The sequence below is a fragment of the Gallus gallus genome, chromosome 18 (genome assembly GCF_016699485.2).
Source record: "Gallus gallus isolate bGalGal1 chromosome 18, bGalGal1.mat.broiler.GRCg7b, whole genome shotgun sequence".
Classification (NCBI taxonomy): domain Eukaryota; kingdom Metazoa; phylum Chordata; class Aves; order Galliformes; family Phasianidae; genus Gallus; species Gallus gallus.
The window spans coordinates 441,816-455,307 of record NC_052549.1 but is presented as its reverse complement, the minus strand read 5'-3'; the positions used below and the strand labels follow the sequence as shown (position 1 = coordinate 455,307).

The following is a 13,492-nucleotide window of genomic DNA, read 5'->3' as shown; positions in this document are numbered from 1 at the left end:
CCACTCCCCCCCTCAGGTTGGAGCATTCCTGGCTGCAGGATGGCAAACCGAAGTTCTTGCCTGATTGGGTCTGTGAAGCTTAAAAAGGGAGACAAACTATGGCCTCTTGGCTCATGAAGTGAGAGAGGGGATGCTGTGCTACTGGGCTGCAGTCAAGAGTCTGAGAGAGTCTGTGTTCTTATGAGATTTGAGAGACAGTTCTGGGGAGTGTGGGAGCAGTGCAAACGTGCAAGGGTGCTTTTCCTTTCAGGGGCCTTTGTGCAACAGCAGATGTTGATGCCCTAGAAGCACGGTGCGGAGCACATCCTGGGATCAAGGTGCCACGGACTGGAAAATGCTGCTGTTGGCGGAGTTCCTGTGTGAAGACAAAACTCCCAGTCCCCCAGAAAAGTGGAGCAGAAGAGCAGTGACAAGGATATCTACATGTCTATCTGTGTATGTGCACAGCAGGCCCAGCTGCCCCTGCTTCCTCCCTCCACGGGATCTGCTCCTGCTGCTGCTGCTGCTGGAGTCTCCTCTGGCCACGGTGGCGTGGGCGAGTTCTTGTGTCAAACAGGATCTACCGGTCGTCAACCCGTTGTGACGGGCCTGATCCCCTGGTTGACCTTTAATTAATCCCAACATTATCCATCCCATAACCTACCCTGGCACTGAGGTAAGGTGCAGTCCATCTGGCCCCGTGGACTCGGGCATCCAGCTTTGGAGCAGGTCCAAAACCCATCTAATTGTGGATTATGCATGGCCTATTCGGGTCCCCATTCCTATCTACCAGCACAGGGGACTGTGTTCCCAGGAAGTAATGAGTCTTGCTATTAAAGACTGAGGCAACGAAGGCATTAAGTACCTCAGCCTTGTCCTGATCCTTGGTCACCAAGTTGCCCTCGGCATCCAAGAAGGGATGGAGATTCTCCCTAGCCCTCCTCTTGCTGTTGATGTATTTACAGAAATATTTATTGTTGCCCTTTACCTTGGTGGCCAAGCTCAGTTCTAGCTGGGCTTTGGCTTTTCTAATTTTGTCCCTGCACATATTTGCTACGTACCTGTAATCATCATAAGTAGCTTGCCCACTCTTCCACAGACCATAATCCTGTGGAATCAGCTCCTGCACCTTTAAAATTACTTCCTGAAAGTATTGCCAGCCCTTCCTGGGCTCCCACGCCCTCCAAAAGTACTTCCAAAGGACCTCTCAACCATGGTCCTAAAGAGGTTCAAGTTTGCTCTCCGGAAGTCCAAGGTGCAGTTCTGCTGACTCCCCTCCGTGGTTCAGCAAGAATTGAGATATCTAGCAATCTCACGATCACTTTGCCCCAGGCGGCCTCCAGCCTTGACATCCCCCACAAGACCTTCTCTGTTAACAACAGCAGGATTTTGCTTCCCCTTGCTGGCTGCGTCACCAGCTGTGTCAGGAAGTGATCTCCCACACACTCGAGGAACCTCTGGGACGTTCCCTATCTGCTGTATTATAAATCCAGCAGATGTCTGGGACTTTGCAATAGCCCACAAGAACAAGGGGAGAGACCTTGAGACCTCATGCGGCTGTCTCTAAAGTGTCTTGCCCACCTCTTCATCCTGGTTGGGTGGCCTGTAGCACACTCCCACGATAAGGTCAGTCTTACTGGCCTTTGCTTTTATTCTGACCTAGAAGCTCTCAACCCTATCATCGCCATCCTTCATCTCCAGCCACTTCCCATTCTTTCTTAACGTAGAGGGCTGCACCACTGCCTTTCCTGCCTTGCCTCTCTCTTTTGAAAAGTCGCTAGCCATCCATCACAGCACTCCAGCTGTGTGAGTCATTCCACCTCGTTTCTGTGATTTCCAAGTGATTTTTTCTCCTGTTTTTGATTCCAACAAAAGCCACTTAGGATTATTTTCTGTTGTTTTATTTTTTTTAATGGCAGGCATTGTGTTTAACTTAAAAAACTTAAAAATGAACGGACGAAGAATAGCTTTGTTTGCATTCTGGTTAACTGCTGAGGCTTTGGCTGACGACAGCTTTCAGCTGCACCTGAACTAGGCTGGATTTGTCTCCTGCTCTCCATAGGTGAGTATTTCTCTTGCAGACCGTTGAATCAATGATTCCCCTGCTATTTGTCTCTTCTGGTTGCTGGAGAGAAGAGCTGCAATGTCACAATCCTGATCCGTAAGGTGCTCAAGCTTGGTGATTGTCAGTAATTCAGGAATATGCTTGCTTTTTCTTTAAGTGAACTAAGGGATAAGCTATCAATGCTGTGCCATTTCTTTTCCTGTGTCGTAATGCCAAGGGATAGGGCTGCAGGTGCCTGCTGGTTCACGGGACATCCCAGAGCTTTGTACACAGCTTAAGTGATGGAACAGGAAGACTCCAATATGGTAAAAAACGTGATTTCTAGTGTTTTGGTACGTATATTCAAGTCAGTATGGGTCCATTTCCAGACAGCATCGTCTCACATCTGTTTGTTGTCTCATATCAAACGCATTTTACTGATTTGGCTACATACATACTCCACCCATAGTTTGCGTATTGTCCTTCTTAGGGTGAGGTTTTGCCTGCTGAACAGCGATACAAAAGAAGCTTAAATTACAGAAGCAGAGAAGCAGAGACAGTCTAGAGGCTCAACTACAGTAGGGATCAGTTAGAGTATTACTTTGAAGTTGTTGTGTTCTGGGTCTTAGGTGGGATGAGAGACGGGTGTGAATGTTACAGCCAAGTGTTTTTCCCTGGTTTCATTGCTCACCTGCTGCCATGCAAGCCAGCTCTTCTTTTCCCTGCCTCTGCTTTTCTTGTTGCATGCATATGCATCGCAAAATCTCTGAACAGATTTATTTTCACGTTTTACAGTGTATAGCTAGAAGTGGGGCTTATCTTCATCATCTGATGGAGATTGGTTGTGTATGGGGGAGTTTGCACGAATTATTAGCATCTCACCAAAAGCAAGGAACAGAAAAAGAAAGAAAAAAACACCAAACCACCCTAAAAGCTGCATAAATGACTATAGCTGAGCCAGCAGGAAATATTACCTGCAGTTTGCAGAGTCCTCATTTTGCTCAGCACTGACTGGATGGGGTTAACAGTGACCACTAATGAAGGAGCTCTGCTACCTGTCTGAGCAGTGCTCCAGTCTTTGTTGCTGCGTTATGAATGCACTGCTCCTCCTGCCACATTTCTTCACGCCCTCGGTTGTTATCTGAGCAGTGGTAGCCCCCACGAGCGATGCAGTCAGTGCCTGCTTGCTCCAGGTGCTCCATAAGCACAGCAGAAGGATGCCAGGGGGCTTGCAGGCAGTGTGTGCATGCTGTTGCTCTCTCCAAGAAGCCCCTGTTTTGGCTAGCTGCAGAAGAAACCATTTTTCCTTGGTCAGATCCTTGCAAACGCAGTGCAAGTGTACAGAACGGTACGGTTGTCTAGCTGTCTTTTTCGCAGTACGTGCAATGAGGTTATCTATTTTTCAGGCAGAGAAGTGCGTCCAGGCAGTTTGGAGAACTGCTGGCTCAGGCTTCACCTCCACTAATCCAAGTTCAGTCACTTTCCTCTGAAGAACCTGCATCAAGCCGTGGTTTTAAGCTGCAGATGGAGTTCTTCTCGCAGGACTGAAGTGCTGAAGCTCTCTGAGCTCCGAAGGCACCCTGAACTCATGTGAGTGTGACTGGCTGCTTTGCTTTTGGCAAGAGACCCTTTAGAGCCCCAGAGTGCGCTGTGCAGAGTCTCTAAGGAGAGGACTCCTGAGGCCGAATTTATTTGTATCCCACAGGAGGCTTTTTCTTGGTTGGCAACGTGCTTAAAAAAGAAAGAATGCAAATGGGCATTTCCACGTGACTGTATTCTGCTCAGTGCAGTGTCTGCCTGTGTTGCAGACTGAGCTCCGTGGCATTGCAAAGAATGCACCAAAGTAAGTAGTGCAGGAGAGCATTTTTTCCAGTTAGAATGTTGGCCTTCCAAAGCAGGCCTGCCTTGGTTGCACTGGCTTGCATCTCAGCTGGTGTTCTGTTGTCAGGGTTCCCGTATTTCTAGCGGTTGTCAGGGCGGTGGCTCATGACATCGTAAGGCCGTGGCGATGTGACGGTAAGAATGTCCCATGTCAAGTACAAGATGGCTGTGTGGGACGAGGGGAAGCCATGGCCTGACAGCTGCCCTTCTGGTCAGCAGTGGAATTCTGCGGGGTCCATTAGAAGGCCATTTCTCTGTAATGCTTTCTCTGTTGGTTCCAGTCAAGATGTGGCCGTTGTATGAAGTAAGTTTGTGGTTGCTGTGAAGCTGGGAGGAATGTTGACTGCCTTGGGGGTTGAGAGGCCTTGCAGCAAGATGTGGAGAAATGTGAGGGTGGTCCCCATCTGCACGAAGAAGAGCAAGCGCTGCGTTCTGCACCTGGGATGCGGCAGCCCTGGCTGTACGTACAGCGTGGGGGGGGCGAGGGGCTGGAGATCAGCCCTGCCAAAAGGGAGGGATCTGGGCGTTTGTGGTTGCTGACAACTTGAATCTGAGCTGGCAGTGTGCCCTGGGCACAGGGTTTGAGTTTGGGTGGTCCTTTGGGGAGCCAGGGGTTGGACTTGATGGTCCCTGTGTCCTTTAAGAAGGCCGAATAGTCTTTCAGTGATTGTTCTGGGCAGCTCACACCACTGGGTGTATAATTCATTTCACTTGGAATTTCAGGGTCAGACATAAATGTTATTATCTGCTTTAGAGAAAGAAGTGGGAGGCTGAACTGATATTTGGAAAAATGAAAAATGTTTAAAATGTTTTTTGCAAGATAAGCCCTCAGCAAACAGTCGTCCTGTTCCACTTTTGGCCAGTCTCAGATGCTTGTCTTCCAGAATGTCTGCGTGTGGATGAATCACAACAGGATCCTGGGAACTTTTAAGAAAGGTAGGAAGGAGGAACCGGGGAACTACAGGCTGGTGAGCCTCACCTCTGTGCCTGGGAAGATCATGGAGCAGATCCTCCTAGGAGCTATGTTAAGGCACACATGAGACAAAGAGATCCGAGACAGCCAGCATGGCTTCACCAAGAGCAGATTGTGCCTGACCAATCTGGTGGCCTTCTGTAGTGGAGTGATGGCTTTGGTCGACGGGGGAAGGGTGGTGGGATATCATCTACCTGGACTTCTACAGAGCCTTTGACATGGTCCCTCAGCACATCCTTCTCTCTAAATTAAAGAGGTATAGATTGGAAGGATGGACTGTTCAGTGGAGTAGGATTTGGCTGGCTGGACACAGCCAAAGGGTTGTGACGAATGGTTTTTGTGCCAGGGTGGAGGCTGATCACAAGCAGTGTCCCTCAGGGGTTGGTCTTGGGACCTGTGCTCCTCAGCATCTTCATCAGTGACACAGACAATGGCATCGAGTGCACCCTCAGCAAGTTTGCAGATGATACAAACTGGGCAGTGCAGTCGATAGTCTGGAAGGAAGGGAAGCAAATCCAGAGGGACCTGGACAGGCTGAGAGGCTGTGGTGTCCCATCCCTGGAGGCATTCAAGGCCAAGCTACCCATGTTTGCCTTCTGTAGTTATCAGTGGGGCAAGAGGAAAATGAAGAGTACAATGAAGTACAGAGTGCTTTTCTTGTCTTGTTCAACTGCAAGTTCCTGTTTTCCTCAAAGGCAAAAACAATTAAGGCTCAGCAAAAACAATTAAGGCTCAGCAAAACAGTTAAGGCAGTCATTGTAAGTATTAATTTCTGATGATGGTGGCTGCCTGTGTTCGGAGGTCACACTTAGTTGAAGCACACTGCCGCCTGTGGAAATTCTGCTGAGCAATTAGCAAAAATACCCTTGTCATTAGGAAGAAACAAGAACACTGTTGTCCATAAAGTAATCAGGGGCGTTTAAGCAAGTGACACCTCTTTGTTTTACAGGAGAAAAAAAACGACAGGTGAGCCTAACATATTAATTAACTGAGAACAAAACGTTAGGAAGGACAAGACTGTGCTTGAGTTTCCCAGTAATGAGTGCCTGAATTCAGAGTGGGTTTTCTGAATCTTTGTTTCATCCTACGGTCCTATGAAGGACTGTGCCATCATTGTAATCTGCATCAGAAATGCCTCCTTTCTCAGTGCAAATCCTGCCATTGGATTAAGGGCAAAAATAATGTGCAGAGTAGGACTTCTATAGTACTCCATATTATAGAACTCTAAAGACAGACTATAATACTCTATATTACAGGGACTCTAAAAACAGACTGCTTCAACACACTTGGAATCAGCACACCTTTGAATCTGATGCAAAGAGATGCATGTTTGGTTGTTTTGTTTTGTTTGTTTTTTAAATCTCTTTGAACAGCCAGATCAAGTAGCTGAGCAAGCCTCGTTCCAGCTTTTCTGTAAAACTTGAGTCATGAGGAGTGCTTTCTCTAACAGTGGTAGTGTTGGGACACACGCTTCTCTTTTGCCACAGACTGAGCATTGTTCTCTCTCCTTCTTCATATCTTGCAGGAAAGATTGCTTCACGTGTAATGAAAAGCTAGTGTCCAGAAGATCACTGCGGCCAGATGCCAATTTTGATGCCCTCGTCAGTAAGACTTGTCCAAGCCCTGATGTATGTGAACTCATCAGGAGGGAATGCTGGCAAGAATCAGCTAACACAGTAGCAGCAAGCTTTCAGTGACAGCGTTAAGGAAGGGTGACGATTCAGGCTGGGAGCAGGTATGTCATCACCTGACTTGACCACATGTAACTTGATGCTAGAAAATACACCACGTCCTCCCTCCCTGCATGGCAAGAGATGGCTCTCTTCTCCTGCAAAGGCAGCCGAAGTAACTTCTGTGTGCTGACTAGAGAGAGAAAACTTGGTGTCACTCCTTGCAAGTCCTGTGGCAGCCAGATATTGTGTGATGAGAGTTGCTGTCTATTTACTGTGTTTGGTTTCTTTGCTTTGCCATGCTGTACACGAGTAAAGGAAATGAATGGAATACGAGATGGTGACCTTGTTTTGTTTGCTTTGTTTTCCCTTGCTTGGTTGTTTTTCCTCCTATTGCTTTTCAGTAGTGCGCCTTTTGCTTTGCTTTCCATTGTCTTTGTGTCTGTTTTGTTGGCTCTTTGTCTTAGCTGTTTCTTTCTTTGCATTAGCTTCTTCCTCCCAGAGGAGAGCATTCCTTGCCTTTCAGGAATGGTTCTTGGCTTTGCTTGGAGTTCTCATCTTGCTCTTCATTCTTGGTTGCCTTACCTGGCTTTGCCTTACCTTGTCCCCTTGCCCCGGGCCTTGCTCTTCCTTTGCCTTCACTTACCTGATGTGCTCTCTCCCTTGATTGTTCTGTTTCTGTCTGTTCCTTTCTGGCTTCTTGAAACTGCAGCCTCCTCTCTGGGCTTTCCTGCCGTGCTTGATGCATTTGCAGCTCCTTGGAGTTTCCCAGGTGGGTCCAACAGCCTCCTGGGCCTCCTTGCCTCTTCCCTTGTGTGCTCTTGTGCTTTTTCTCCAGCTGGCTGATCCACGCGGTCCTATTGCCCCATTTTCTCGGCATTGGTGTATGTAGATTGTTTCTATGTCATCTTCCCAGGCCTAGATGCTGAGTTTTTGCCTCTTCCAGACTCTGTTGTCATCTTTGCTTTTCCGTGAGAGTGTATTCTGTTCTGTTATCGTTGGTTGCTTGTTTTTGAAATTTGTGTTTTGTTGTTGTTTCATTTATTGTTGTTGGCTTTCTTGATGTGCGTGGGGTTTTTTGTTCTTTTTTTTCAGTGTGTGGTGCTCTTTTTCTTTTTTTTTGCTGTTCATTTCTTTGCACTGTATTTTTTTCCTAGTAGCGTTTCTTTCCTTTCTCTTGGTACTAGAAAATTTTAGCTCCTAACACTAATCCAAATGTATAAACCACAGTCTGAACTCTAAGATCACACAGGGTGTATGGAACTGTATAGATCACAAGCCTGACCCCCTGTTTGACTACCTGAGGCAGTGCTGAGTCAGCTGCAGGGGCACAGGTGATGGCAGTTTGACCTTAGTGACCGTAAGGGGTGGACCCTGGCTGCAGCCCTGCTAGACCCCATGTAAGGGCTGACTCCCAAGGAGGAAGGATCTCTATCTGGAGGTCACCCTTAGTGGAGCCCTTCTGCGCGCCCAGGGTACGGGTAAGCTTTTTATGTCATTCCTCCTTTGGAAACGCGCTCATCTCTCTGGTCCTTTACCTATTTGCCTTACAATCTGTTTGCCCTGCACACAGGTAATGTTTAACCCTCCTAATGGGTAGCCCTTATCTTTTTCTGTAAATGCAACAGGGATAGGGTTAGCCCTCATCAAGTAAGGGCCACCCTTAGTCCTAACACCAAAGGGTAGCCCTGAAGGATTCCCATTTTGGTTATGGTTAACTCTAATCGGATGTGGTAACCGTTGACCTGTCACTGAAGGGAAGCCCTTCATCCTAACCTACTATGGTAACTCTTCATCCTAAACGCTAGCCTCTAACAGTAACCTTTAAGCCAATCCTTAGGGGTTTTCCTTCAGCCTTTGCACTGACTGAACTTGGTAGCATTTCCACGTGAAGCCTTATCTAATGCAGTAACCCGCCAATCTGATGCCAAAGGGTAACGGTCCGCAGTTAGTAGTAAGACTAAATAGTAGCACTTAACCGTAATCCAGCAGGGGATGAGGGCGAGCTTGTCTTCTGCCAGGGCGAGCGGCTGCGGGCAGTGCATCTCCCAGCTGAGGTGCCTGTAAACATCTGCCAGCTGTCCTTGTGGACGGCCCGTCATCGTCATGGAAACTGATTGTAACAGCACAAAGGTTCCAGGAGCGTGGGTGATGTCAGCTGTGACATCCTCTGGGGGGCCTGGAGCCGCCCTTTTTTGGCCTTGCAGCCCATCAAGCCAAAGCCTGCTGTCCTGCACGTGGTCCCACCGGGCAGAAACTCTTGGGACGTAGGAAGGTTCAGGGGAGGGGACAGATGCCTGAGGGCATTCTTTGATTCCATCCCAAGAGTTGTTTTGTCTTTGTTCTTTCCATGTCGTGTGGTTTTCCTTTGCTTTTCCTTTTGCTATTTAACATCTTTTCTTTCTTTTATGCTTCTTTCTCTGTTGCTATGCCTTGCATTGCATTGCATTGCTTTGGTTATTTGTTTTTTTTTCCCTTTGTTTCGGGCCAAGCCGCAGGGGCTGCTAGGGCAATGTCCTCACTTGGAGGGGGAGGCTGGGTTTCCCATCTGAGGGCTTCATGCACAAATAGCAAGGAAAACTCAGACACAGAGCAATCCTAAGCAAAGGCACGCCTTTTCTGAGACACTGTCTCAAGCTCCCTGAGCTCTTTTTTCCTACGAGGTAACTCCCCTGCTTTTTTCCATCTCTTATTACAACAAGAGAGATTTCCATCGCTCTTACAACAGCTCGCCAAATAATGTTCTTACCCACAGAAGCTTTCCCTTTTCCCTTTTCTCAGTAAGAGTCGCTTGAATCCCGGGCTGATTCCCTAAAACCAAGTGTAATTGTTCTCCTTCCCAGAAACCAGTCACCAACAGAAGTTGTCCTGTTAGCCCACATCCACCAAAAATCCCTCAAATACACTATTCTTACAGCCAAACCAGACCATTTTCTGTTCAGTTGCAGTGCACTTACGGACCGTATTTCTAGTCTTGTTCCTGCTGAGGTAGTGGTAAAGAAACCCCAGTCTGCCTGACAGCAATACACTGCTCAGAGTAAAGCTGCTGGAGCACACAAAATGCTGTCAGGCGTCCGAGCTGAGCAACAGACTTCATTCCTGAATTGCACAGCTACCAGTAGAAGTGACCTCCACGCTGTTTGGCCTGTCCAAGGAGTTCACACAGCTCTGAGTACCCCCATTTCTACACAGAGTGGTATCCCCCGTCGGCTATCAGCTGCTACTGTAAGCCTTTCTGCTGCTTGAAGCCAGAGGGGCCAGACCCAGCTGGCCCTTAGGGACCTCCTTTGACCCAGGCCTCCAACGGAAGTGTACCACTGGTTAACCCAGAATGGCAACTGTAGACCAAGGCTATCACAGGCACAGTTTTCCCTTAGCCAGGGAGCGGAAAGGACTCAGTCCAGTAAATGAAGATGGAACTGCTTACCCCTTTGTGAGGAGGAGGGCTCACACCATACTAAACAAGAGCAGAATTTGAAGCAGTGATCCTTCCCTTGGGGCAGCCAGCCCTGAAATGAGGTGAGGGAGGGGTGGAACCAGGCTGCACCCCTTTGTCATCCAGGTGAGTTGCTTCCCTCTTTTTGCTCCTGAGCAGAACAAGATTTGATGAGGAGGAAAGCCTGTGAAGTCCAAAAAGACTGCTTTCCTACTTCCTTCCCGTTTGTGTTAGCTGGCTGTCACGGAGTGATCTAGATCAGTGTATGCCTGTGGCGGGGCAGTGGGCCTGTTTTCCTGTGTTTGGCTTTGCGATGATGCTGTCTTGAGTTCATGTGCTGGACTCTTGTATTTCGTGTCTTTGTTTTGCTTTGCTCTGTTTTCCTTGTTGTTTGACGTTCTTTTGTCAGTCTTGCTTTATTGCTGCTCCTGTGTTGCAATACCTTTGTTATGTTCAGATGTGGTGATTGATACTTTTCCCTTTCCCATTCTTGGAACTCTTTTCTCCCTCCTTCAGGGTGTTCCTCTTTGTTTCTCGGCTTTTCAGGTGATTTTGCTTTGCCTTCCTTGGCTTTTTGGAACTTGGGAAAAGGTACCGAGGTGCATGGATATGTAGAAGAAAAGCTCTCCTGCTGTGGCTGGGAGGTGATGCAAAGGAGGCCTCCCGAGCAAGCACCACAAAGGCAGCTTGCTTCTCCAGAGGCTGCAGCATAAGCTCGTGTTCCTTGTGGAGGACTCCGTTGTGCATCTGCAGGAGCTGCTTTGGCATGGAGGATTTTGTGGAGTTGCTGCCAGTCGTTGCTCGGATGAAGTGAGGCTTTTGTCCTTGTATCTGTGCAGGAAAGCAGTGCGGAGGGAACGTGTGTGGTGAGATGCTGAGGAGAGATTGCCTTCCTTGCCCCAGCAGGCTGCTTGTGTCCTGGTGATGCACGGTGACGAGAAGGCTGCTGTTCTGTGAGTAAGCCTGCCACGTGGGAGTAATGGTTGTGGCCTTTTGGGCAAGTCTCTGAGGAGAGGTCTTTGGGCAGGCTGGTTGTTTTGCTGGGCAAGTGCTGTTTCAGTTGTTTGTTGCCGTGCTTGGTTGGTGCTTGTTTGAGAAATAGTGGTCCTGTAGACGAGCAGTGCTCTGGCAGCAGGGGAGTGAGAAATGTCATGTCCACCCAGTCTTCTCCACGAGCCTTACGCTGCCTTTCCCCAGTGTCTGTAAATGGCTGTAGAAATGGCAGGGGGAGAAATGGGGAAGAGGGGAGGTGCGGTTTCTGTGCATGCTGTGTCCACGGAGCAGGTGTGAGCTCCTAAGAGCTGGGAGCCCTGCAGAGCGTCCTGGGTTTGTTTTGCTTCCTTGTTGGAGCTGTTGGGATGCTTTTGTGGGTGCTTTGTGCGTTTGAAGTCCCTGTGAACTCTGCTGAGACCAGTGGTGTCCTAGGGAGAGCCCCGCTGCCCCCTTTTTGTTCGGGCTGTTTTCTTCCCTCGGGAGGTTAAAAGGGCCTTCAGAAACCCAGCAGTACAACTTGCTGCTGCTCCAGCCTGTCAAGTGGAGATGATGAAGTGTGACCGCCACTGGGGCAGGGAGGAGAGCAGCTAAGAAATGGTGTTCCCGTAGACTGTGTGGAGCTTGTTCTTGTGAAACGGTCCCTTGTGCTGCCAGAATCTCTCTGACTTTCAGCCATGGCCTCTTCCTCCTGGCTTTCAAGATGTTCAGAGGCATTGCTAAGAAAGAAAGAGCAGAGCTCTTCCTAGGCCATGGCCGAGTTCACCTTTCCAGGTGTATGCCAGAGCATGAAGCATGGTCAACAAGGACGGGGTAGCAGGAGCTGGAAACAGGGGAAGCTTCCACAGAGCCCCCCGCTGGAGTCCCAGGGTGATGAGCTGAAGCTGATCTTGGCAGCATGAAAGGTGGTTTTCCGGGATGTGTGCCGTATAGGGCTCAGGGCTGTCACTGGGGTTGCTTTCACAGGACCCCCCCCAGCCCAGCTCAGGACCCCCGGTGAGTCTGTGGGTGACAAATGTGTCACTGAGAGACAGCATCAGGGTGGGAATGCGGGGACCATAGTGCCCAGGGCAGAGCCAAGCGGTGCTGGGGGGGTCACCCCCGAGGAGAAAGTCTCCCCCACGGGAGAAATGGATTGCTTAGCTCCCCACTAAGCTCCCATTGCCTCCCAGTATTGTCTAGAGTCTTCTTGTGCAAACTCAGTGCCCCCCAGTGCTGCCTGGCACCACCCCAGTGGTGTCTGCGGCCCTGAATAGCCTCCCAGTGCCCTGCAGTGGGCTTCCCAGTGCCTCCAGTACTGCCCAGTGCCCCCAGCTCAACACACCCACTGCTCACTGCGTGACCATCTCCTTCCCCAGGAACAGCACAAGGCAACAGAGACGTTGACAGCAGCGATGGAGATGGAGATGTTCAGAGTGGAGGAGCTGTTGGCTCGCTGCAGCCACCCCAGCATCCCCGGAGGTGGGCACGGGGGAGCCTGGGGGGGGGCTTTAGTGCTGCACAAACGACTGCAGGCAGAGGTGTAGGAAAGCGAACGCCATACGTTTAATAATTTAACGTACAACACAGCAAATAAATGACGATATTCCCAACCATTTCCCACCCTAACAATTGTTTCTGATCCCACCCCCTACAATTCCCACCCTCTAATCAATTTCCCACCCCGCAATCAATTGCTCACAACCCACCCTCCTCCCCCCTTCCCCCCGCTCCCTCCCACCAATAGTTCCCTCCCTCTGCAGAAAACCTCCCAGCCCCCCAAATTCCCACCCCAACAATTCCTTCCTCCAAATTCCAACAACTTGGGAGTGTAACGTGATCAGAGTACAATTTCTCCCCCAGAATTGCCACCCCACAGAATTCCCTCCCCCTCCCCCCATCTTCAATGCCAGCAGTTACAGAATGTCCAATCATTTTTGATGCCAACCATCTCCCACGGCAGCCATTTCTCACCCCAGCAGTTCCCCACCCCCCAAATTCCCACCCCAACAATATCACAGTACAGCCATTTCATTTCTAACCTCAGAAAGATCCCAGTGCCTTAAGAATTCCAGCACCAAATTCCCACCCCCCACCCCGGATTCCCACCCCAACAATATCTCAGTACAGCCATTTCCAACCTCAGGAAGATCCCAACACCCCATGAATTCCCACCCCAAGAGTTCCCTCCCCCCACCCCGGATTCCCACCCCAACAATATCACAGTACAGCCATTTCATTTCCAACCCCAAAAAGATCCGAGCACCCCAAGAATTCCCACCCCAAGTTCTCACCCAAAGAGTTCCCACCCCAAATTCCCTCCCCCCACCCATTCCCCACCCCGCAACCATCCCCTCCCCACCCTCTTCCCACCCCCCAGCCTTCTTTTCCCACCCCAAAGCTTTGACAGTCCAACCCTTTGGCGGTCCATCAGCTTCAGAGTCCCGCATTGCCCCAGCCCAAGATGCCGTTTGTGGACAGCCCAGTTTTGGAGGGGTAGGGCTGGGGCCGGTGCTGGTGCCCCCGGAACACTGCCGCTG

General features: G+C 49.7%; 1 long non-coding RNA gene across 4 annotated transcripts; it reads left to right on the top strand.

Annotated features, from left to right (window-relative positions):
- Window positions 1-1,980: 1,980 nt before the first annotated feature.
- Window positions 1,981-6,514, top strand: LOC121107166. Of its 4 annotated transcripts, XR_006931732.1 has the most exons (6): window positions 3,399-3,613; window positions 3,729-3,866; window positions 3,972-4,039; window positions 4,186-4,364; window positions 4,725-4,840; window positions 6,403-6,514. It is a non-coding gene; the product is annotated as an uncharacterized LOC121107166 (long non-coding RNA). The 4 variants fall into 4 exon arrangements; XR_005840805.1 differs by adding an exon at window positions 1,981-2,041 and having other exon boundaries at window positions 3,430-3,613; window positions 3,729-4,364; XR_005840807.1 differs by having other exon boundaries at window positions 3,972-4,364.
- Window positions 6,515-13,492: the final 6,978 nt, after the last annotated feature.